The following is a 24,156-nucleotide window of genomic DNA, read 5'->3' on the forward strand; positions in this document are numbered from 1 at the left end:
AAGGGGAGATGGTGTCATGAAGGAAAAATTCTTGCAGAATGCCACCGGAGAGGTGGATGGTCGGGTCACAGGAAAGGAAGCACAGAGAATAAATCAAAGGATGTGGAGGAGATAACAGGAATTGCTCTCACTGCAGGTGGCCACAAAATCTGGGAACATAGGTTCACTTTTGCACAAGGAATTTGCCAGTCACAGTTTTCATTTGTCACGGTAGATGTTGCATCAGGTTCTGGCATATGCTGGGCTGGAAAAGCTTAAAGAAACATTAGACAAATGTGTCTTGAGGTGTCAGGCAGGTCAGGCAGCACCCCTGAAAGACTTCTGCAGTGATTTGTTCTAAAGCTTTCAACAAGTTGATCAGTTTCATCCACTTCACCTGTTGCCCAGTTTTTCTTAACCCTAGCAAGAATGCTAATTAGTTATGAAAACCTATATTGATGAATGAGGTGAAGGCTCTCTGAGGAACATGTGTACTATCAGTTAACACTTGATTTGTTCATTGATGGAATGTCCCTGCAAAGGGTGTTTCAGGCTATAAGGAAAGTTTTTGAGACATAGCATGTAAGTTAATCCTGTGACTACATCTATTACTTATGAAAGAAGGAGTACATACTGTCTTTTAGTACAGTAAAAATATTTAAAGCCATTAATTATTGTCTATTGTGGATCTGGTTTAGTAATTTTTACAAACATTTTCCAGCACGTGCCCTGATTCTGTAAGAGGGAAGAAACTGAAATGCCATTCACCCTAAGTAGGAATTGTCTTAGTTGCCCAATTCTTTATAGCTTCTGAGCTTATAACCAGTATGAACGCAGTAGATTTTAACTCTAAAACTGTAGGTAGAATATTTTTTCTTCATTCTTCTCTGTTTCATCACTAGCAACTGAACTGTGATACTAAATTTCACCCTCCCTCTTTCCTCCCATATGTGTGAATGTCACTCTCAGTGAGATTTGTTTTACCCAAAAATACAGGTTTGTGGGGTCAGAGATGCTACTGGGAAATGGAAGCTGTCTGTGTTCTTGCACACTTTATTTGGCATGCGCTTCCCTTAGCCCTTTGAAAAGGAGTAAGATGAGGAACGGAGAACTTAATTTTCATGCACATGGTTCCAAATTGTGAGATTATGAGATCATTTCAGTTTCATCAGTGATATTAGTGATTAGGAAGTAATAGCAGGCTGATAATTAGATTAAGGCAAGATGGTACTATTAATCCTAGTTCAGCTGTGCCCTTATTATGTGACCTTGGTTAGAAATCTCAAAAGCCACTGTGGTGAGAGTAACCTGCCTCAGACAATATTTGTAATAACAAGCTCGTTACAAGGCCCACTATGAAATTAAAGTGCATTCATCCAGAGAGAAATACTGGAGTGTTCTTATCTTTGCTAATTAGACACAGGTTGCATTTTTCTGAGGAAAGGACCTTGGATATATTTTTGGAAGATATGGTTTCATATCCTGCAGATAATACAAGGGAAATTATAAGTCAGAGAAAGACAAATAGTGTATGATATCTGTTACACGTGGAATCAGAGAATCTGAACTCATGGTAGTGGAGACTAGAATCGTGGGCTGGGGAGGAGGGGAAAGGGGGAAGAGTCTAAATTTGCAGTTGTAAGAGGAATAACTTCTGGGGGATCTAATGTACAGCATAGTGATTGTAGTTACTAATACTGTATTACATATTTGAAAGTCGCTGAGAGAGCAGATCTTAAATGATCTCTCCACAAAAAAGAAATAGTAATCATGCGATGTGATGGGCATTAGTGCACACTGTGGTGGTGATCACTGTGCATCACACCGGTGCATCAAATCAACATGTACGCCTTAAACTTACATGATGTTACAGCTCAATGAAGATGGTGGGGCAGCAGGGAGGGAAATCAGCACCTTTTGAGGAACCTGCAGTGATGTGATGGTTGTGTCATGATGGAGAAGGGTGTGTAGGGGATGCTAGAGCAGGGGCTCACCTGTTCTGATGTGGCTTTGCAAGTTTAGGGATCAGGTGGGAATGTTGATGGCAGATAATTCACCTGCCCACCTGTTATCCTGAGAAAAATCACAAGCCATGCACGTTGTGCTGCAAGCCGATTAATGTTAATGGGACACGGCAAGCTCGGTGACTGGGGACCCAGCCTAGAACTTAGAGGAGAGCCAGCTGTACAGCTAACTTATCTCTATTTTATCCTGTTTTGGTTCTGGACATGAGATGTGTGCATTTGTTGGCACGATTTTCAGGATTATCTCATGGGGATGTAGAGTATTTCATTCGCTTGGTCTAAGTCCATCTATGCTCTGGACTGTGTATCCGCTCTGTGACTGAGTATGGAATTTTTCTGGTGACTGGGGATGTGCTGGAGTATTTACATGTAGAGTAAATACGAATTCAGCCAAGACATGGTTGATACAAAGATAGGCTAATAGGGTAATACTTAAGGAATGAAATGAATATTGTGAATATGAATACGTGCCGGTATTGATTTGTAATGCTAGTAGAACTTTTATTGTTTATGCTTTTTAACTGTACGACTGTTTTTAAGCCAACGAACACCAAGTTCATCTTCTAGGTCAGTTTCCTAGGGTTAGGATATTTTTTGGTGCTAAAGGGATTTTTTAGTAAAAGAGAAGCAGTGTAAGAGCAGACCTCCCTGGATTTGACTGAATGGCAAGCATGAGGCTGATTAAATCCCCCCCTGTTGGGGCCCCATATTGATCTCACCATACCCTGGATACCTTCCAGGGGACACTTCTTGTTCTTCCCCAGTGAACTTTTGTAAAAATGCTATTCAGTTCCCAAGAGATCCCCCATTACAAATAATGCTTTTCAGAAAAGGCTTTAAAATCCAATCCAGAAAATGTCATTCATAGTCATCATTTCTCCAGGTGAAATTGGCATGCGCAGTGACATTCTCAGAATCATTCCCAGTGAACTAGTGATAAAGCCAACTCAGGACTACAAACCTGAAAGAAAAAAAAAATTAAAAGTCCAGTGACCACAAGCAAGGCTTGTTCAGAGCGTTCAGGCCATAGGTACTTGCACACTGACATGAATTGGAAGCAGGGTACTGACTGGCATGGGCATCTCCTTGGCTACTGAACTTGGGAAATGAGAAGAGTGACTCTAACATGAGCAAATGAAGTTCCTTAGAATGAAGCTGTTAAAAGATGCTGAGTTCGAATTTGGAAGGACATGTGATGGTCTCTTTTTTTAGGAAAATATTTGAGGTTACTTTGGGTATTATAGGTGCTCAAATACTTGTGATAATGCATCGTAGTTAGAGAATAATTATTCCAGGTTGAGTCTGTTATGTTCTCTGCTCCTTTGGTGGAGATCTGGCGACCAGGTACTGAAAGAAAGCTGTCGTGGCATATTCACTCCTCAGGACGGACAGTGTGTATGCCTGAACAACAATGAAAAGGGCAGCGAAGCATTTCCTCAGTAGCTAAAAATGTGACAATCCTAGCTGAAGTCTATTTAGAGAGAAGTGCATTTAAGATTGAGCTGTATAGAAGGGTCAGAATGAAAGCCTTTCTTTACAACCGGAGTCAAAATCACTGTGGAATAACTCATAGGAATTTCTTAATATTTAAAGATTGTGGTATCATCTCCAGCTTTTCTGCCTGCGGTTTCAAAATACCCCTGTGGCCGGAGCTCTGTAGATAGGATGCATTTAGTTCCATGTCGGGGAGTCCTGGGCCCTACTGAGAACGATGTGCACTCTGTGACCCTCTACTTCCTCTGTGAAATGAGACCCTTCCTCCTCGTGTTTCCTGATCTCACCCAAGAGCTTTTCGGTTACTTTTTTAACAAGGGAGGATGTTACCATCTTCGAAAAGACTTAGAATAGCAATTTTTGGTTTTTTGTACACATATTAGAAATCAGAATAAGGATCGGTAGAAACTTATATCCACTTCATCTACAACCATTTATTTTATGCATTCGTAGTAATAAGGGATTTGAGCCCAGTAGACCCAGAGTGCGTGAGCAGGAAGACAGGCCTGCACACCCACGCTCTTGGGGCTCATGAACCCTCCTCAGAGGGACAGAATCATGGTAAGGTCAAAGAGTCCATTTTCAAGTTCGCCTTCCCCAATTTTTGTAGTGTTTCCGTATAAGCATTTAAAAATATAAAGGGCTTCCATCTTAACCTTTCGGCGGAAGTAGTCAATGGTGCCACAGCGTCCTCCGCATACCAGAGAACCTTTGCGGAATAATCTCTGCCCTTACAGCTGCACGTGAAAGAGCCCTTAGGGTACAGTGATATTTGTGTGAAAACGAGGTGAGACCCAGACACAGATGGGTTTGAGCCACAAGGGGATGATTCTGAACTAGAGGGAATGCTGTATAGAGAGTGTGTGATAAGGAAGGACACAGTGTGGTAGACTGAACATTTATATGTACTATTTCATTTACTCATATAAGGCATATATCCTCATCCCCATTTTACAGATTAGGAAAGGATAGTAGCCCCAAACATGCCAATTAATTCACTAAAATAATACTGACTTACCTAAGAAATGTTCCTTGGGGCTATAAAATTAGCAGATGGTGACTTTTCAGTAAGCTGACATTTTTTAGATGGCTTTGTTCAGATTTTTTTCCACACAAAAAAAATATTAGTTTTATTCATTACAGGAAGATCCATTGGGCTTTAAAAAATGGATTTACCTAATCATTCATAAAATCTATGAAGTTTAATCATTAACATATTTAGTAGTTCATTCTGATGTGGGAGGCGGTTTGGTTTAAATTCCAGTTAAAACAAATAAGTAGAGAAACGTTTGTATTACAGTTGTTTTAAGTCTGTGTTTTCAAAAAAGTATAGATAGATAGTATTGAACATTGTAAATGGGCCAAAGAATTTAAAAACCAAGAAAGTTTCACTCAGAGTAGAAAAATTAATTTTTGTGAAGGAGGTGATAAGGTTTTTCTCATTCTATTCCATGTGGAAGATCTTTCAGCAAATGGTCAGAGTTCAGCGAAACTGTTTTGAAGGTTCTTTACAACTGACCTGATTTTTCTCCAGTGCACATCTGAATTTTCTTAAGCTTTTGGAAATTTTTTCTGTTTTAAATGTTATATAAACTCCTTGGTCTGACCATTGAATGAAATGTTATGACATTTAAGGGGGGAAAATCCTATAAGCATTAATCAATGTGATATATTTGTTGCTTTTCCACCCGACCCCATCCAGCTTTCATCCTGACACACACCATCCTGGCGAAACGGCTGCTTGTTTAATTGTTTAGTATGAAACGTGGTTTGATCTCTTTCTTGGGCTTTGAGTACTGGTAAATTAATCAAAAGAAGTTACTGCTCTGCTGGGCATTAGTATGGGTTTAGATGTTTCTGCTTCAGGGCCTGTTCATCAACTAAAATGCTTTTAAGCCCCAAATGGAGAGTAAACAGTATCACGGCGGTCGCTTTGAGGTGAGCCATTACTTGTGACCCGCTTCCATTTGGGAAGGGGCCTGTTTGTATTAGCCGTTATTCCGGTTTGGGTTATAGCATTTTCAAAATGTTTTTTTCTCTGCTCTTTATTTTCACGTTTTTAGTATTTGTGAAGAGCCACCCCCCACCACACACATACTATAGGCATTTCAGCAGTAATGCACAGAGATCAAATTCAGGGGACCCAGTTGCGTCCTATGCCAAATGTTTATGAACCTTGAAATCCAAAATATGTATAGTAACCAATATTTGTCATTAGAGGACAGTGAGGTCATAACACCCACTGAGATATAAGCTGTTAAGAACAGTTCTTATTAACATGAAATTGTGGTTAATCATTTTGTTTTTTGTTTTCCTTTAGATGAAAAGTTGACACTTTCCTTATCATTGGCACTGTATGTGCCAAGCTTTGTACTAACAGGCATTAAAGTTAATCATTTTGTTTTTTGTTTTCCTTTAGATGAAAAGTTGACACTTTCCTTATCATTGGCACTGTATGTGCCAAGCTTTGTACTAACAGGCATTAAAGATGCAAAAGAACATAGATTTTTGCCTTCCAGGAATTAGTCCCATTGGGAGGACAGACACATAAATGGTCATTTGCGATGATGAATGGGTGCCCTAACTGAGTACTTCCCAGGGGACTGTGGGGGTGGAGAGGACGCTCAGTCAGGCTGGGAGAGGGGTGAGATGGGGAGAAGAATCAACAGAGAGGTGACAGTGGAACTTGTCTTCCAAGTGGAGTAGAAGGCAGCTCAGGGGAGGCAGGAAGCTAGGCAGCTGGAGAGGAGACCTGGTGAAGAGAGAAAAGCAGGGCAGTGGGCATGTGGGCCGGTGGGGACACCCACAGTCTGTAGTTCCGGGGGATGGGATGCCAGAGAGGGAGGCAGTGTCAGGAGAGGAGCAGCGCTGGCAAGAGAGGCTCATGAAATCTTTTTTTAAAAAAAAAAATAGATTTACTGTAATTCAGTATCGTGGTCTGAGTTCAGTAAAATCAAGAGATTACGCGCTTGAAATATTATTTTAATTCATGCTACAAATTACAGAGAAGACTCAGATGAAAAAGAAAAGAAGACTAGACATACCCAGGAAAATGGACACATACAGATATAAAAATGAAGCTCTCCTCAGAGTCCATTACGGTTATATATTTTTAACAGCTTTGTTGAGGTATAGTTGATAGACAAAAACTGCACCTGTTTAATGTGTACAGTTTGATGAGTTTGGACAGATGCAAATAGCCATGAGACCATCTCCATGATCGAAGTCATAAACGTACACCCATAACCTCCGAAAGTGTGACGGGGACGCCTCTAGCAGGGTGGCCCACTCGGCTTACGCTTGTTCTTGGAGGGGAGGCGCTGAGGGATTTGGGAAAGTGCAGGGGCAGTTTGGCCTTCCGAGCAGAGGGAGGCCGCAGGGCAGACAGAGAAGCGGAGGGCAGCAAAAGCTTTGTTTGTTCAGATTTTCTTTAAAATGAAAAGGAAGTTAAAACAGTAAGTTGTGGTCGTTATTGAAGACCATGAATTACTTTAAGATAACTGTAGTAGTGCCCCCGTAAGTTTCCAATCATTGACCTCTAAGTTTATTTCTAAAATACTTATTTGCATGTAAAGAGCTCCTCCTTACATACATATATATACATTTTCTATTTTGAAGGAGCTGTTTGGGAAAAATAATCCTTTTGGGATGATGTCAACAGTTCAGTAAAATAACATAGCAGCAACGTGTCCATTTTTAAAGCCCGAGAATTTGTTGTTGTGTTTGTCCGGAATCTAAAATAGAAATGAGTTTTTGACTGCACCACGGTGTCCTGGGAACTGACAGAACGCTTGGGAGCGTTAGCTGTCAGGTGCGGGGGAGCGGGCAGCAAGCCCTGCTGTCTTCAGGGTAGACCTGCACGTTTTCCCGGTGAAATTTAGCTTACTATGTACATGTGATTTGTTTGATGGGTTTTCTTATTCTCCTTGCAACCTTCTCCATGGCTGTTTGAAGGTAACTAAGTTAAGCCCCCACACCCTTGGCTTACTTTGAATTCACGCATGTCAACAAATACTTAGCGAGCCTGAGAGCCTCTGTAAGAGGTTGTGCCCATAGGAGAGGGATGGAGACACGGGGCAAAGAAACACCACTTCCAGGGGCTTTTTCGCAGTTGCTTCCTTCCTCCAACAGTACACAGTGAGTGTATGTCCGTGCTCTGTGTGGACTCATTTTAGATCCACAGCGTCCTCAGCGAAGTGATGTTTATGAACAATGCTCTTGGGTTGTGCTTACCCGTGACCTCGTCTGCTTATCTGTTTACTTTCTTAGCATAATTTTCTGAAGTTAAGTTGCCTGTTCAGAACTTATGTATGGTTCTATATATGTCCATATATACATATACACATGGTTATATATGTGTCCATACATCCAGTATGTTAGGGTGCTTATTTACCCACACATCATTAGCTTTTTTAGGGTATTCCGTCTTTGCCAAACTGTTCGGATTGTTCCCTCCCCCTGAACTGCTCTTGTCAGCTCGGCCCCCCGTCTCTCTTTATTCCTTCAGAACAGCTCAGAGAACGGCATCCATGAGTTTTCTCCCACCTCTCCTCCTCCTTACTGGCCATCCTCCACTGTGTCTTGGGCTGAGCTGTGATGTTCCATGGACTTCACTTTCCCTGTGACTAGAGGGTGTATCTGCAGGTCTTATCTCTGATGGGAGGAGCAGGGAGTACAGGGGCCAGTCTGGCTCACCGCAGGGCCTTTAGACCCACCCATGGAACTCATCAGCAAGCCAGGCCTGCTGCTCATTTCTCAAGTGAAGGGACAGACCAGCTGGGTGGAGTGGTGGGTGTGGGCCCGGCCAGCCACAGCGCATTTGAGAACATGGTAGGATCAAACACAGGCAGGTATATCGGGGAAGTGGAGTCACAGATGCACCTGGAGATGCACCTTGGGAGCCCACACACCCAGTGGTAACGCTCAAGGGTGGGGTCCCACAGCCATCCCTCTGGCTGGACCCACACACATTGATAAAACCTGCTCAGTCTGATTCACATGAATGCTGGCCAGATCCTCTGGGCCATGTGCTTACTGGCTCCGCCTTCCCTCTCATGAATACAATCCTCTGCTTTTTTTACAGACAAGAGCAATGTGCAGTATACATTTGGAGACTTTTTATAGTGCAGTAGGGCAGTCCACAAATATTATCTGAGAGCCAGCCATGGGCCAGGTATCAAAGTGGACACTGGGGCATGTCATGAAACAAGGGACATGGTGCTGGCCTTTGTGGGTGGGCAGTGAGGGTCACAGAGGGAAATTAAACTCAACATAGGGGCTGGCCTGTCTGTGTCTGTGGTGGTATTTCTCAGTTTCTCTCTTGTCATGAGAGCAGGTGGTCTCTGAGGCCTGTGTGATAGTGCACTGGAGAGGCGCCGCCCCAGCTGTGGAAAGGGTCTCCTTTTCCCTTCTCTTGGTGAGGGGGTGTGCACACAACAGAAAGGCCACTTGCGTCAAAACAGCCCCCAGAGAAGGAAGACTCTACTTCCTTAGTTAACATAGCATCTGGAAGAAACAGAAGATGGCTATTTCCTAATTAACATTAAAGTACCAACATTTGTGTATATTTTTCTCTCCTTCCTCTGCCCAAAGACTTGAAAAGAAATTGCCCCACTTGCATTTAACACCATGTCTGTGTGACTTATTCCAAGAGCCACCCAGCACACTGCAGATAGCATTTGACTCCGTCCAGATTGATAGCAGCGCCTTATCACTGTAGCGCCTTGAAAACTTCAGGCTGTCTTCGCAAATCTAACAATTGTCCAGTGCTGTTATATTGGTTGACTAGTTTGTTACAATCTGTGTAGCTGAATTGCTTAATATATTTTTCTTTGTTCTACTAACAATCTGGACTCCTTAACATGCTGATCAAGAGTCCCCAAATGGACAAAGGCAGCTGCCAAAGAGTATCAGAGCCTTGTTAGACTGACTGTACCCGGGTGCTGCTTTGCTGATGACCTTGGTGTCCGTGGGTGGTCCCACAGAAAGGACTCATTACTGTGCTGACTGCCCAGACCCATCGGACCATTATCTCTCCAGGAGGCAATGGCCTCTGTTTTGCTTTTTCAGAAAATGCCAACTTTTACACATTTTGAATGGGGAAATAAAACAAACCCTATGTGATTTTTTTTTTTTAGTATTTATTAATATGACTTACTTGGCTACTACTAGCTTCTTGGGAACCATCAAAAATACCTTTTCAATAATGTTGAAGAATCTTTTCCTTTGTCTGTACATTAATGCCTTCAATTTTAGAAGAATTCTACTTAGAGGTTCATAGCTCACAGAAAGCTCCATGAAGTAAGAGTGTCTCTGTGGATCACCTGATATCAAAAAGTAGGCAGAGAGCTTGCAGCTCTTAAAATTGTTCAGGTCAAATACAGAGAACAAATTCAGATTTTAATTTATTTGTAGAATATCAAATCACCATTTCAGAGATGAAGTGCTTTTTGGATTCTGTTATTTTTTTGCTAAAGCGACAGATTATCTATGATATAAGAGAGAATGTAATTACAGATGAGTCTTTTTGGTTAAATGAAAATGGTCATCTCTTGGGTGGATAATTCTGGTTTTGACTGGTTCAATGGTGTTATTTCACATAATTAGCATGTATGAAATTTATTTTATATCAAGGTCTATCCATTTTATTTAGAAAGAGTAAAATTGACTGTAGACTTCCAGTGGTATTAATTGCATCCCAGTTGGGTCAGTTGCTGTTTTCGTTTGCTTTTGGAGATGAGAGAAAGAAATGACAGTAAGAATAAAACTATTTCCAGTATGTGAGTGGTGGCTTGAGAAGGTCATGCTCGTAATGGTTTCAAGCTTTTCGTGGGATTGTCACTTATCTCAGTGAACAGCTGACACTGTTTTGGGGCACAAGGACAGGGTTCATCACAGCTCTAATCATTCGAGAGCTCCGATGCACTACAGTTCCGACCTTAGACGCAGCCTTCCTCAGTTTCGCTCCCAGCTTCCCCCAGGCACAGAACTACCGAGAAAGGTGTGCCACCACCAACCAAGTTCACACTCGGTCCCTCATTTGCTCCCTGCCCCAAACCTCCGTGCCCGTCCTTGCCCTGTGAGTGAGTCTCGGGACTGCTTCTGCTGCCCCTCCGCCTGACCGACGTAGGTAGGGCAGCAGCAGCTCTCGTATACCAGGCACTGTGTTGGATGTGTGGACGATTAAAGGCATAGTCTTCACCCCGCAAGAATGCCAATCTTATTTGCATTTACATATATTCATATTCAGTCTGTATGAACATCACTGTGAATTATTACATAACTTAATAGGTTGGTATAAAGAACATTATATGAAATTATACATGGAAACAATCCATTATGGGACAATTCAAACATGGACACATCAGCCAAAATTTTCTTCGCTCCTGGTTGGGTTGACATAACCTCCATCCTGAACACCCTGAGGGGCCCAAGCCCAGAACTTATGGGGGGACATTTCCAGCCAGACCTGGCATGCAGCCCAGATGGTGTTCTCAGTGGAGGGGTGATGAGTGGTCCTCGGTACTGAGTTCCGTGAGCCAGGTACAAATCAAGATATGGGTTGCCCCTGCCACACACACACTTTCCAAATACTTATCCACCTTTAACATTTATTCATTCTTGATGGCTGTCTTGTAACGGTATCGGTGACATCCCCAAAATCTAAGCAGAGACCTGAGAATCAGGATAAGGTAACTAACTCTCAGAGTTTCACAGCACTGGGAGTAGCCCTCGGCCTGTGCTCTCTGCCCCAGCCTGGCCTGGCCCGGCTGCTCAGCAGAACTGCATGAAGCTTCCAAACAGGTGTTTCCATAGTAGCCAAAGCGCAGCAGGGTGGCTGAGCGTGCAGACCCTGGGGCCAGATGACTGTGTTCAGGTCTTGTCTTGGCTGCTTGTTAGGTGGTGGTGACCTTGGGCACACTGTGTCAGCCTTTCTGAGCTTGTTTTTCTCATCCATGAGGTGGTCAGAACAACAGTTCCGATTTCTTAGTTGCAGTGAGGATTAAATTAGCTGTGTGGGGAAGGCACTTAGCCCAGTTACAGATGAAAAAATAGCACACTTTAAGTCAACATTTGCCACTGCTCCTCTATTATTATTATTAGAGTCTCATATTTTTGCTTTCAACTTAAAAGTAAAGGCTTTAACACTCGCTTCAGCAGCACATATACTAAATTGGAACAATTCAGAGAAGATAAACACAGTCCCTGCACAAGGATGACACGCAAATTTGTGAAGTGTTCCATGTATTTTCAAATAGCGGTATAGGTTTCAGAGTTTAATAAACATTAGAAATCCTCATTGTTGGTCACAGGACAAACACGGAACCAGGGAGGTTGCACATCTTCCTCAACGCAAGTTGAGGCAAGGATCCCATTATACCCCATTTTCCAGTTCCCCTCACAGAAGTGCAGTCCACCCCTAGACCCCCACAGATCCCATTCCCATTGCCTGAGTTATTTCTTCTCCACAGCTTTCACAGCGCGCACACTAAATACCTGGAAGAGAACTAACTTTCCAGGGCATGCAGGGAGCTGTTAGAGGAATGGTAGAATTTTCTTAACAGCCGGAGGACCCTTAAGGGCTTTCCCCCGATGGAGGTCATTATCACCGTTGACCTGAGGTCACAGAATCTGGTTCCGGATCTTGTACAACTCTGGGTGTTGGCTGTTATAGCAAAACAGAAAGAAAGCCATGCCTTATAGCTTCATTGTCCCAGGGCATGTTTGTTTCACCTTCATGTCCTGGGGGCACAAACGAAGGCCTGGTGTGTGCTGGTCACCTTGCCTTGGACACTGGGTCATGGAAGTGGGTGATGGACCGTTTGTGCCTCATTGCTTGAAAAACAATTGTAACACCAAAGGTACCACTACTTTAGATTCTATCTATAGTGCACACCAATTAGGTTTCATGAGATACTGTGTATCTGTGTGTGTTTGTATATATGAAAAGGAGAGACAGGGCGTTCTCCGTAACTTGGCTTGCTGTGACTCTGCTTTAGCTTCTTCTGTCACGTTCCCTTCATTGAGGCTCCGTTTGATTGGTGACTCCCATTTTCAGCCGCAAGGTGGGTTCTAAGCATTTCTTGCCTTCTCCATTGTATTTCAAGACTTTCATTCGATGAGAAGTAAAAGCTTTCTGGCTATAGCTGGGACCCCCTACTAGACGTGCTCCTGAGCACCTCCCCGGTGTTTCTCATTTCCTGGCTGGAACTATCTTCATTCCAAATTCCCCTCCGGTACCTGCCCTAATCCAAGAAGTAGGGTACCCAGCTAGCTGGGTCTTGCTCTGCTTTCCAAGCTTACTGTTAGCACTCTCTGCCCTTAAGGCGGTGTGATCCTGCCTTCTAGTCCACGGCAGCTGCCAGCCAAGGTGACTGTGGCAGGTGCTGGCAGCATCGGCCCTGCCTATCAAACCCCCAAAATGGCCAACTTGATTTTTAGGTGGTGGCTGTGGCTTACAAAAGGCAGTAACCTGATAGACATGGCTGAATGTATATTAATTTACTCTGTAAAGTATAGCCTCCGGATGGACTCAAAAGTTGAGATCTGGGCTTCTCTGAACAGGCGTTAATAAACAAATACTCTTAATCTTTCACTTTCTTTGATCAAAATTGCAAGATGATCATTATTCATTTAGTATGAAAAATGTGTCCTTGAGTATGAAATGGAAACAATCATAATTAAGGAGGAGAAGGAGCTGTGTTTGAAGTCCAAAGACATCATTAAAAGATGGGTAATTAAACAAACATTTGTTTGTTGCTGTTGCATTTGGTGCTCTGGGATTTAAAGATGAGTAAAACACATCCCTAAAGCTGGTAGCTCGTAGCCCAATAATTACGGAGACAGGTACACAGCTAACTACACTAAGACTGTATCCAGAGAAGTGCCAGTGGGCTGATCTTCGGTAGAAGAGCAACTTACAAATTAAGCTTGGCTGTGCAGTTGACGACGATTATATTTGGCTGTTGTAATGTATTTCTTCTGTGGGTGCACCATGCCTTGGGGCTTATGTCCTTCCTCTCTTTACACAGACCCTCACGTGGTTGGTCACTCTGCTTCAGGATGTCCCGCCCCGTCTGCCTGACGTCTGTCTGTCAATCTTTGTCATTCTGCAAGGACTTGAGCAGACATACAGAAATATGGCGAGTCATTTTCATATTCCATTTTTGGGAATGTTAGAACGCTGCTGCTTTTTTTTCCCCAACAGATTTCATTTTTTTTAGAGCAGTTTCAGGTTCACGGCAAACCTGAAGGGAAGGCACAGAGATTCTCCTTATGCCCCCCACCCCCTCACATGCAGACCCTGCCCCACCACCAGCGTCCCCACCAGAGTGGGCCATTTGTTACAACTGGTGACCTGACACATCACTGACACATCACCATCCCCCACTGGCTGTAGTTTACATTAGGGCTCACCCTGTGGGTTTAGACAAATGTGCCTCTTTGTTTAGACAGTTTTACATACATGGTAATGAAAAAGAAAAGCAGCCTCATTTCCTGCTGTTAAAGAATTAGTGGCTTATTAAATTCAGGCGTAAGTTTGAGGAGAGGTGTACGCTACTTGACAGAAAGAGCCCGTTCTCACTTACCTGCATCCCCACACAACAGATTCCACTGTCACACTAAAGAAAAAGGAGATGTGCTAATCTGTGAACTAGCTGCCTCCTCTCCTGTGCATGGTGGATGGATGGCTACTGCCGTCCTGTGGCCCTTAGGACTCTTGGTTGCTTGGATTAGGATTGAGGTGAAGGTCAGAGGTGGACAGGCTGCCCCACTTTTTCCAGAGCACGGGGTGGCTTATTTATTGGCTTGCTGATCAGATAGATGGCTTTGGTTCCAGGCACGGGTGACAGGGGAAGAGCAGGTCTAATTAAAATCATCCCATTGAGCACCATGATCTCATTAATTTTCAGTGGTGCATGAGCTCATGACGCCTGGTCCTGAAGGGGCGTAAGCTTGCTCTGAAATGTCAAAACTCGAACGCTTCTCAGCTTTCCTCTCAGTTCTGTTTCCTATTCCCACCTTCCCTGCAAGCAGAGGCCAGGCACGCTGTTTTGAAATACTAGTGAAGTTTGCAGGGGAGAACAATAAATGTACATTAACTTCAAGGAAGGCAGACACTCTCAAGAGGGTCTTGGGGGCCTTAATAAAGCATTTCAAGGAAGCAGAGTATCGAATTAATGCTTTTTGTGCTAAAAACATTAAGGTATTTAAATGTGTTATTCTAATCCCTGTTTCAGCCTGGGAACAGAAGGATCTAATATCTTTTATTTAAATCCCAGCCTTCCTAGACTCCTCCATTCTTTCCAGCCTCATTCAGGAAGAAGCAGGCTATAACCAGTTGATTTCAGTGAATATAAAACTGTATGTAATTCACAACATACAACCTATTAAATTTTTACATAAAACGCAGTTGCCCAGATCCAGTCATTCGGTGGCGATGTTAGGTTTTCAGAAGCAAGACTCCCGTCTGAGTGCCACTTTAATTGTTCTGCTTCCGGGACGTGCAATAAAATTGTCGTGGTCAAAAGTACAGATGCATAAATTCTGAGCCCCCAAGCAGGGTATACTTATTTCAAAGTGAGCCCTTTCTCGGTTGCAGAGTAAGCCGATCCTGAGCAGACAGGGTGTCCTCCTCCCTTTCTCTGAGAGCCGCTCTCACAGCCTCAGCTGCGGCATTTATGGCCATAGTGCAGGATCAGGTTATAAGGTTTTTGTTTGGTTAATAAAGGATATCAGGTTCCCCCGCGACTCACAACTGTGCGATCGATGGTTGATCTCCACCTCCTAGGGTGTGTAGGAGAGAATGCTCACAGGATGGCGAAGGCGGTCACCGGGCAAATAGTCAGTAAGATTGGCGACAACATGCATTGCTTCATCCCCAAATCAGGTGTTAGGGTTTCTGCCCTTTAAAATTCTTGTCTGTTGAGGAAATGTTTAGATTTTGGAATCCACATTTAGAGGCCATGTAAGGGTGACCTAAGATAACTGGATTATCTAGTCTTAAAATTATTCCTATTTAAAGTCTGGGTATTGTATTCAAGGTGGAAGTAGAGAAAACTTTGATTAAGACACCAGCACGATCGTTTTTCAAGCTACAACACTAAAATGTAGGAAAATCAAGACTGTATTTGTGTAGTGTGTAGTGTGTGTGTGTGTGTGTGTGTGTGTGTGTAACACTGAGATAATCAGTGATCCCTTAAAACTATATAGTATAATTAAATATTGAATGAAATGAAAGAGCCTTTTAAACAAGGAAATTATTAGTGGTAACTGTGAATGTATTTTTATAGTGGCAAATTTAAATACATAGTATTTTATAAAGCTCTTAACATTTTCTCTTTCTTCCAGCCTCCCTCTCCCCTCTCCATCCCTCTCTCTGTTTCTACCTCCTCTCTCTCCCTTCTTCTCCATCCCTTTTTGTAGAGTGTCAAGGTGTGCTTATCTCCTGTTTTTCAAAGTTGAGTTATACCTAAAGAGTCTATTCCTTAGTATTTTTGAAAAAACGAATACTTATACCATGTTGGAAATAGTCTTTATACTTACAGGATGCATGGAAGTTGCGGGCTTTCTGAGACTTAATGTATGCCTGAATATATGTGTTAAATTCCTAACATGATCATATAATTGCACCAAGATGTAAAGCAAGATAGCGCAGCTGCCTGGCTCAGTTGCGTTGTGCATGTAGCGCGGCTCAGCCTCCTGCATAACTAAAGGGAGACACTGTATGGCTGATACGGACACAATGTTCTCAGAGAATGTTATCAAAATGTGTGTGTTTCATCATACCCAAATAAGTAATGCCACTTGTACACCTGGGCTCTTAGATTGGTTGCTCAACAAATCTTGTGGCATCTTGGCCTGGATTTCACAGGGGTGGTCAGATCACATCAGAGCTCACAGTTGTTTCATGCAGATTTTTATCACAATGAGATAAGAGGTCCATCATTTTATTCATCAGCAAGTTGAATGCTTATTCCACTAGGCACTGTGTAGAACAGATAATACTGAGGTATTTGAGACAGTGGTAATGTGTGTGTGCTTTTTAGACTTAAAACATGTGCAAAGAGCAAATACATGGTGAGGTGCTTAAACATAAAGACTTTGATAATTTGCAACACCCAACATCCCTGACACCATTTGTAAAGACTTGGTAAGCCAGTGTCTGTTAAACTCCCAAAGTGCTTATGCAAGATGATATGTTGGGGCTAACTGTGGGCTTATAATAGTCAAAGCATTATGATTGAAAGAGGCAAGGGGAAAAAAAGACCAGACTTACATGTTAGCATTTCCCAGAAGAACCTTATATGAAGCCAAAAATTGCGCCTGCTATATGTCATCAAGAGCTGTCACCGAAAGCCTGTAATAAGCCTATAATGTTTTTAAGGATATTAGTAGAACACAGAATCAAGACCACTGTCATGGCTGGTCAGGGGGTTTGCAGACAATGTCCACCCCTAGAGCATAGGAGAATTGGGCTGTTTTCCACTACTTTCCATGGATAGTAAATTTAAATCTCATAGAGGCTACGATCATTTTTGTATTGCTTTCGCAATGTCCATCTATGACTGGAAGTACTTTCACAATTACACACCAAGAGCATGTTTCTAACTCTTTCATTTAAGTGGAAGTTAATATACTTTTGTTTGAATAAAACTGTTCTTTTTTCCTATTATCCATAGTTCAGATTAGAGATGTAATTAGTTTTAAAATTATGACTTTGAAAGTTAGCCAGTGTTTATTGAATTCCCACTGTGTAAATCTTTGGATTAGCCCTAAGGGCAGGGGAATGATGGGAAAGGAGGAGGGGTGAAGGTCAGGGAGACCAACATCCCACGTGATGGATGTGCCCAATCATGCAAAACCAACAGAGTTAATAAAAACACACCTTTCAAATACTTCGGTATCCATTCCTGAAATGTTGGTAGTCTCTGTTGTCCCCCTGAGGGCTGTCATCCTGTCTGCTGTTTAATGAAGCAGCTGATGAGGTTAGGGAAAGAAGACACTTCATCATACGGCATTTTACAGGAAACTCCATCTTTATGTTACTGATCAAAAGTAGTTTTACGTTTTGTAAGAGAAATCCTGGGCAGGAGGGTCTTCACACCCCCTCGGTCTTTAGAGGAGAGGCTGGGATGGGACAGAATCACTGCGGAAGCTACAAAGCTTGGCGCACTCGTGCCTGAACGTCTGTGCCTGCTGCTCCTTCACCAGCCAGCTGTGCGGTGCTGCGCTCTCAGCCCCGCCGCCTCCCGGATTGATTTCCACGCATGCACTTCCTCCTCTGTTGAGAATGTGTTCTTCTCCGCCAGCCCTTACGAGGCTGCCTCTTGGTCAGGCATCGCACTCTTAAAAAGGAAACCTGAATGGCTTCTTGAGCTGTTGCATCTTCCATCTGCGCCGTCCCTTACAGCTTCCTGGTGTGTAATGTAGCTCCTTTCTGTGTAAGTTTTTATGTGAGGACTCTGTTTCAGGATGGAGTTTAAATGTCGCTGCTTTGTGCCTGCATGCACACAGGCAGCCTCAGGCAGCTACTGGGTTTCCCTAAAGACACCCATACCTCCCAAACCCCTCTCCCCTGAAGGCTCACGTCTGTCACTGTGCTCTAAGGGCCATCGCAAGTGCCCAGATGATCTGTGTTTGGAACTTGGGGCTGCAGTGAGATGCACCCCAACACTAAGACACGAGATGAAATCTGAAAGTGGTACGCATTTGGGGTCAGAACACAAATGCAGGATGTTCCAGGAGGGACTAACTGTCTGGAAGGCCAGGACGACTGGCCCTATGTCAATACACTAAAGGCATCTAAAGAAAGAACACGGGTTAGAATGGGTGTCAGCCAGCCGTGGAAGCACTTATCAAACAGATACATGGGCTGGGTTAGTTGTTTTTAGATTCTAGACTCATATGTTAAGTGTTTGTATATCTACAAACCCTGCATAAGATTTTTTTTAAGGTGTGTCTTACCAATTGGTTTCAGCCCTGGGCAAGTTGGCTATGGATTCAGTGTGACCAAAGAAAATGACCGTTTTTGAGGTGAAAAGGTTACACCCAACTTTATTTCCATGGTGGCAGGGCCATCACTAAAATCCCATTCACTCAGAGCGAGTCTGCACGCAGCAAGAAGGTGTCTGCCTCTGGCCCCTCTGTCCGCCCAGCTGTCCTCTGGGCCTCTGTCCTCGGCACTGCCACCACTCCAGCCTCTGCTCTGCTCTCCTGCAGCCTTGCAGCTGGGCCACCGTGTCATCCAGACCACTGGGCGGAGCTCTTTATATAGACTCAATAATGACGTATTGCCGCACAAGTGTGCAGTGAGCTAGCCGACCAGGCCCAGGTGGGAATCTTGGCCACAGGAACTTCCATTTTATCCACAATGTGCTACAGTTTCTGAAACACTCAGAATCATTGACTGCTATAGAAAAGGAGATATGATATTTTATTTCAATTTTTTATCAAAGATCTCTTTCATAGGAATATTAACTTTAAGTTAATGGTAAAATGGAAACTTTCACCAATGAAATCATATATCTTGGTTTCTACATCATTTAAAAAAACATATAAAGTCCTATATACCTTATTTTGTTTGTATTTTCACCTCTCACCCTCTTATGTGAGAATCTGAGATGGAAAAAGTATTCTAAATGTAATTCCAACCCAAAATTATACTATTCTCTTGAATTTTAAAGCAAAGAAGAACTGCATATAGTGTCTTGCCTGAAGGTTTCAGCCCCAGGCAGGTTCACTGTGGATTCAGGGAGATCGAGAAGTGACAATGAAGCATTCCTGGGGTGAAAGGGTTTATACCCAGTGTGGATAAAGTAAAGGTTCCTGTGGCCAGGATTCCCACCTGGCCCTGGTTGGCTAGCTCCCTGCACACGTGTGGGCAATATGTTGCTATTGACTCTAAAGAGCTCACCCAGTGCTCTAGATGACACGGCGGCACAACTGCAAGGCTGCAGGACAGAGGCTGGAGTGGTGGCATCGCCCAGGACAGAGCCTGAGACAGCTGCGGGGGCAGAGAGGCCCAGAGGCAGAGACCAGCTTGCTGCATGAGACTCGCTCTGAGGGGATGGGATTCCAGTGCTTGACCTGCCACTGTGGCACCTCAGGAATATTCCATTGTCATTTCACAGTCTCATTGAATCCATAGTGAACTTGCCTGGGGCTGAAACCTATTGGCAAGACACTGGCTTTACTCCCCCAGCAGTAGGTCAAGTACTAGAATCACATCTGCATCCAGCAGTCTGCACATCTGTAATCCTCCTCCATCTCTGCATGGAACTGCATCCCCTTCTTTCAAGCCTTGAATGTGTGGCGGAAAATGGAAGTTCCTCTGGCCAGGATCCTCACCTGACCCTGCACAACTTGATGATGTAACTGGCCTGCAGCTAGGCTACTGCTTCCACACCCATAGGCAAGGAGCTGTTACTGACGGAGTCACTATATAAAGAGCTCTGCTCAGTGCCCTGGGTGGAGGCAGAGACAGAGGAGGATTAACGGGCATGCAGGCTGCTGGATGCAGACGTGATTCTAGTGCTCGACCTAATGCCAGAGGAATAAAGCCAGGTATAAACCCTCTTACCCCAAGAATGTTCCATTGTCATTTCTCAGTCTCACTGAATCCATATGAACTTCCCAGGGCCTGAAACCCTCACGCAAGACACCCCCTCAGATGACTTGAATCAAAATCTGTGTTTTTACAAGCTCACTAGGTGGCTCTGATGCTCACTTACTTAAAATCTGAGACTCGTTGATCTAGGCCAGTGGTCCTCAAACTTCCTTTAAGTCATGAGGACTTTGTTTATGGAATGTTTATGGGAGTCAATTAGTGATGGTGTTTGGTGGATCTGGTTCAAGTGTGTGGCTCCGGTTGAAGTTTTCCTGGGTGCCCCTGGGTAGAGGTCCTTGTTAAGTCCCTTGGCTCAGCTGAGCTCAGTTTACACATCAGGAATTGAGGTCCAGCTCCTTTTTGACAAGTGGGCAGCTGAGCTCTGAGAAACGAAGGGATTTAAGTTTGCTCAGATGATATTGCAAATGAGGATTTAGAAACTCACTCGGAGACTAGGGCTTTTATAGATCAGACAAATTAATGCATTATCATTAATTCTACAAAAGAACTTACCAAAGTTTTTACCTAAGTGTTATGCTTGAGATAACTTTAGAAAGTGAGTTTTAAAATTTTAGGAACACATATCCCATAAAATGAAATACTCCAGGATACTGATTTTTTTTAAAGTCTCAAAAGGAAAACTTCAATTTAAAAGCTACTTATTAAATAAGTCAAAAGTAAGTAGGCTATCTCTCCAGTTGATTAAAGATCTTTGATTTTATATTTTTATTCATAGTGCACCAAAATAGATTATGGAAGTATCCACAGTGTGTAGTTTGGCTTAGATGTGGTCTGAAGTTCTTATTTCATGGGTTCAATGTATATATGATGAAAGTACTTATTAAGTATGGCATGTGATTCCATGTTGCAAGTGACCATTAAGAGCTGGTTTATGCTTTGTGGCAACTCGGCACATCTAGAATACTCTGTATGGCTGAAGGGTAATGGTACCTATTCCATTCTATAGGAATTAGCTGTCTGACATCTGTTTTGAACCCCTAGTGTGTGGTAGAATTATGTTTTTTCAAGGCATTACAGCTGAGGGCATAATAAATCCTTGATGAGAATTTCATGTTTCTAAACACTGGGATACAACTTGGTTTATATGCCCCAGTGAGGTTTTTTCTTTATTTTCGCTTTTTAGTAAAAGGCAGCTGTTGGGCTTTCATAGACTTTATGTTCAGCCATGAGAATCATGACTTGACTCAACTTCCTTGAACTCCAAATCCCAGAGTGGCAAATGCAGTGAATATACTTGACTTGCTCCTTGTCCCACGTGAGTTGGCTTATTGTTAAACCCCCAACCCCCCTATAACAGAAAAGCAACAACTTAAACCTCCAAGAAAACCTTAGAGTTGTTTAGCAACTTACTTATTCCGCCACACCAGTCCTTCCAGCCCCTGCGGCATTGTGTTCAAGTTCATGTGGCTGAGCTTGTGGCCCTGTGGGCTCCCCTCCTGCCCGGGGGCTCCTTTCTCTGCAGACCACTTCAGGTCAGCTGATACAGAGGTCACCTGGCTTAATTACTTGGGTGGCATATGGAATCTCAAGGAACAATAGCCTCAGACCAGCCCAGTGCTGGTTAAGTGACTGTCCCAAGCTTTCTTGTGATGGCTTCGTGGATGCAGGAGAATTGAGATTAAGGGTTGGCACCATTAGGTGAAGTGCCAGGAACTTCAGTCGATAAATAATTGTGGTTGAAGAGTGAGTAGTGTCATTATGGAGACAAGTGATTTGTGCAGCGGTGCCCCTGTTTTCTTGATCCACAGTACCCAAGTGTCTCAGTAATTCCTTTGCAAACTCCTAGGCCAAAAGTAAGCTGAATGGTTTCTAACTATTAAGTAGTTAAGCTCAAACCTAACAATTAGTTATGTCCTAACAATTTAGCAGACACTTGAAACAATAATGCACATAAATGGAAAAAAAGATTACTTTTCTTTCATTCTTAACCACCATCACTCACCAATAGGTGCACCTGTTGTGCACTGCCATTTCTTGAGCCTTGGAGTAAGAGCGGGTGCTGCCTCCCTCATTTTCTATTCTATGATGTTTTTTCCACAGAGTATTAGCTTTTTATCGCAGCAGCCATGAAAACTCAGCTTCACAATGGTATATCATATAAAGGAACGTCGCATGATCTAATATTGCAACTAGGAGCTACTGTCAGCTAGTATTTTGTGCCACCACCTGACATGTTGCTGTATTTCCCTTGAAAATTTATGAGTTCCACTGCAGGACCCCAGGGCACTTACATACTCTGTTTGGGAACCCTAGGTTGGATGACGTATAGTTCTCAGAAGTGTCCAATTTTCTTCTTCCAACAATTGAGTTTTGCAGGTGGGGTAGGAGAGAACATTTGTTTCTCACTTGCTATTTAACGATTTCACGTGAATATGTTACATCCATTTCATGAGTTGGGTGGTTCTTATTTCCCCCCCATTTCATTGGTTCTCATGGAATTTCTCTGTGTAAATTGTATGGGGCACAGAAGAAGGTCATGCCCAGCTCAGTTGGTTAACCTTGAATCCTACATTGTTTTCTCCATATGGTATTTGATACTAGCTTCCAGTAGTTTCATGCAAGGCTACATTAAAGTAAGCCTCGCTTCTGCTACCAGGAAGAAGGTGATTCTGTTCTGGTCTGCTCTCAGCCGTCTGAAAGATCATACTTGGAAGCTATTTGTAAGTTCTGAAACGTGCCTAGTAATTGGCACTGCTTAGCCAGCAGAAACTGAACTTTAGAAAGGCAGGATATGACAGGTGTCTTCCTATTTCAGCCTTCCTAATACTGGAAAGAAGAGTTCTATTTGTTTTAGTCCAACCCACAGGACAGAATTAGTGCTTTTAAGTATGCTTATCAATAACAAAAAAGGAATAATCACAATTTTTAGTGGTTGTAATTGCCCCAGGAGGCAGTAAATCTCCATCATTGAAAATCCCTGTGAAAATGATAGAAGAGATGGAATCAAATAACACAGCTCCCAAAGGCCTCTCAGCCCTTACATTCCATTTTTGTAACTTGCTAATTTTCATTTCTTTGGAACTAAACAGTGTCTTACAGAGTACCTTTGCTTTAAATTAAGCTTGCTGTCTCACCAAAAACATTTCTTTCCAGGTTGGTAACATTAAGTATAAGGTAAAAATACAAGTTTTCTGTTGGAAACAAGTATTTTTTGTGGGTTGGAGGCCATATGAGAGGTTATAGTTCTACTGAAAAAGTCCTGGAGTGTCCATTCAAGAGTATGAGCCCGGCACCTACATGGGTGCAGCCAGTATGGCTCTGGGAAAGCCAGAAAGGCCTTTATCTGTGGGTGTGGGTGTGTTAGTCACTAAAATTTTACCTGTGAAATTCCCAAATCAAGTATCAGCTCACCAATTAAGAATTTAAAATACATCAGTTCTGACGTACTAGTAGTCTTATCACGTTGTTGTATCATCTGGTCTAAGACAAAACAAACACCTCATTGTGGTTAAAGTTGCTGTGCTTTAGACCCTGTGGACTTATACTGAAAAATGACCCCCTTCCTATGATTCCTCGTGGAGCAGCCTCTTAGGTCAGTGCCACCTGATGGTCTCCTTCACCTTGCGCTTCTGCACAGCCTCAGTAGACCTGCTACCCCATGACGCCCTTCTGAAACCCTCTGCCTTGGCCGCCCTTCAAACACTGTCTCCATCCCTGAGGTGGAAATGGAGACGTCTTTCTTCTTTCTTCTTACTCAAGTCCTCTCTCTGCACTTCTCAATCACTGCCCTTCTGTGAAGGCAGATTTTATAGAAAATTCCCTTGCCAGCCCTTAGTTGCATGTGATGTACAGCAAAGCAAAAATGGGGTCTGCTAGCTTTCTGATTTATTTGGAAGGCATTTCCTAAGACCTCTGTACTTAGCCTGACTGGCTTTATCATTTGGGGATGGGGGGGCAAGGGTGCCCCCAAGGAGCTTGCATGCATGGCTCCCACTGAGTGGAGTGATTCAAATGGGCTGTGCTTTACGTTAGTTTTGAGTTGTGTATTTTATCTGTGAAGTTGGCAAATACTTGAAAGCCACAAGCTAC

General features: G+C 43.1%; 1 protein-coding gene and 1 non-coding gene across 4 annotated transcripts in view; both read left to right on the forward strand.

Annotated features, from left to right (window-relative positions):
* ATP8A2 (ATPase phospholipid transporting 8A2) overlaps window positions 1-24,156 on the forward strand; it is a 518,682-nt gene that overhangs the window by 294,510 nt on the left and 200,016 nt on the right. The gene's annotated exons all lie outside the window — the stretch shown is intronic.
* LOC118969499 (U6 spliceosomal RNA) lies at window positions 11,646-11,747 on the forward strand. Its single transcript, XR_005057425.1, has one exon. It is a non-coding gene; the product is annotated as a U6 spliceosomal RNA (small nuclear RNA).

The sequence above is a fragment of the Manis javanica genome, chromosome 1, assembly GCF_040802235.1.
Source record: "Manis javanica isolate MJ-LG chromosome 1, MJ_LKY, whole genome shotgun sequence".
NCBI classification, from domain to species: domain Eukaryota; kingdom Metazoa; phylum Chordata; class Mammalia; order Pholidota; family Manidae; genus Manis; species Manis javanica.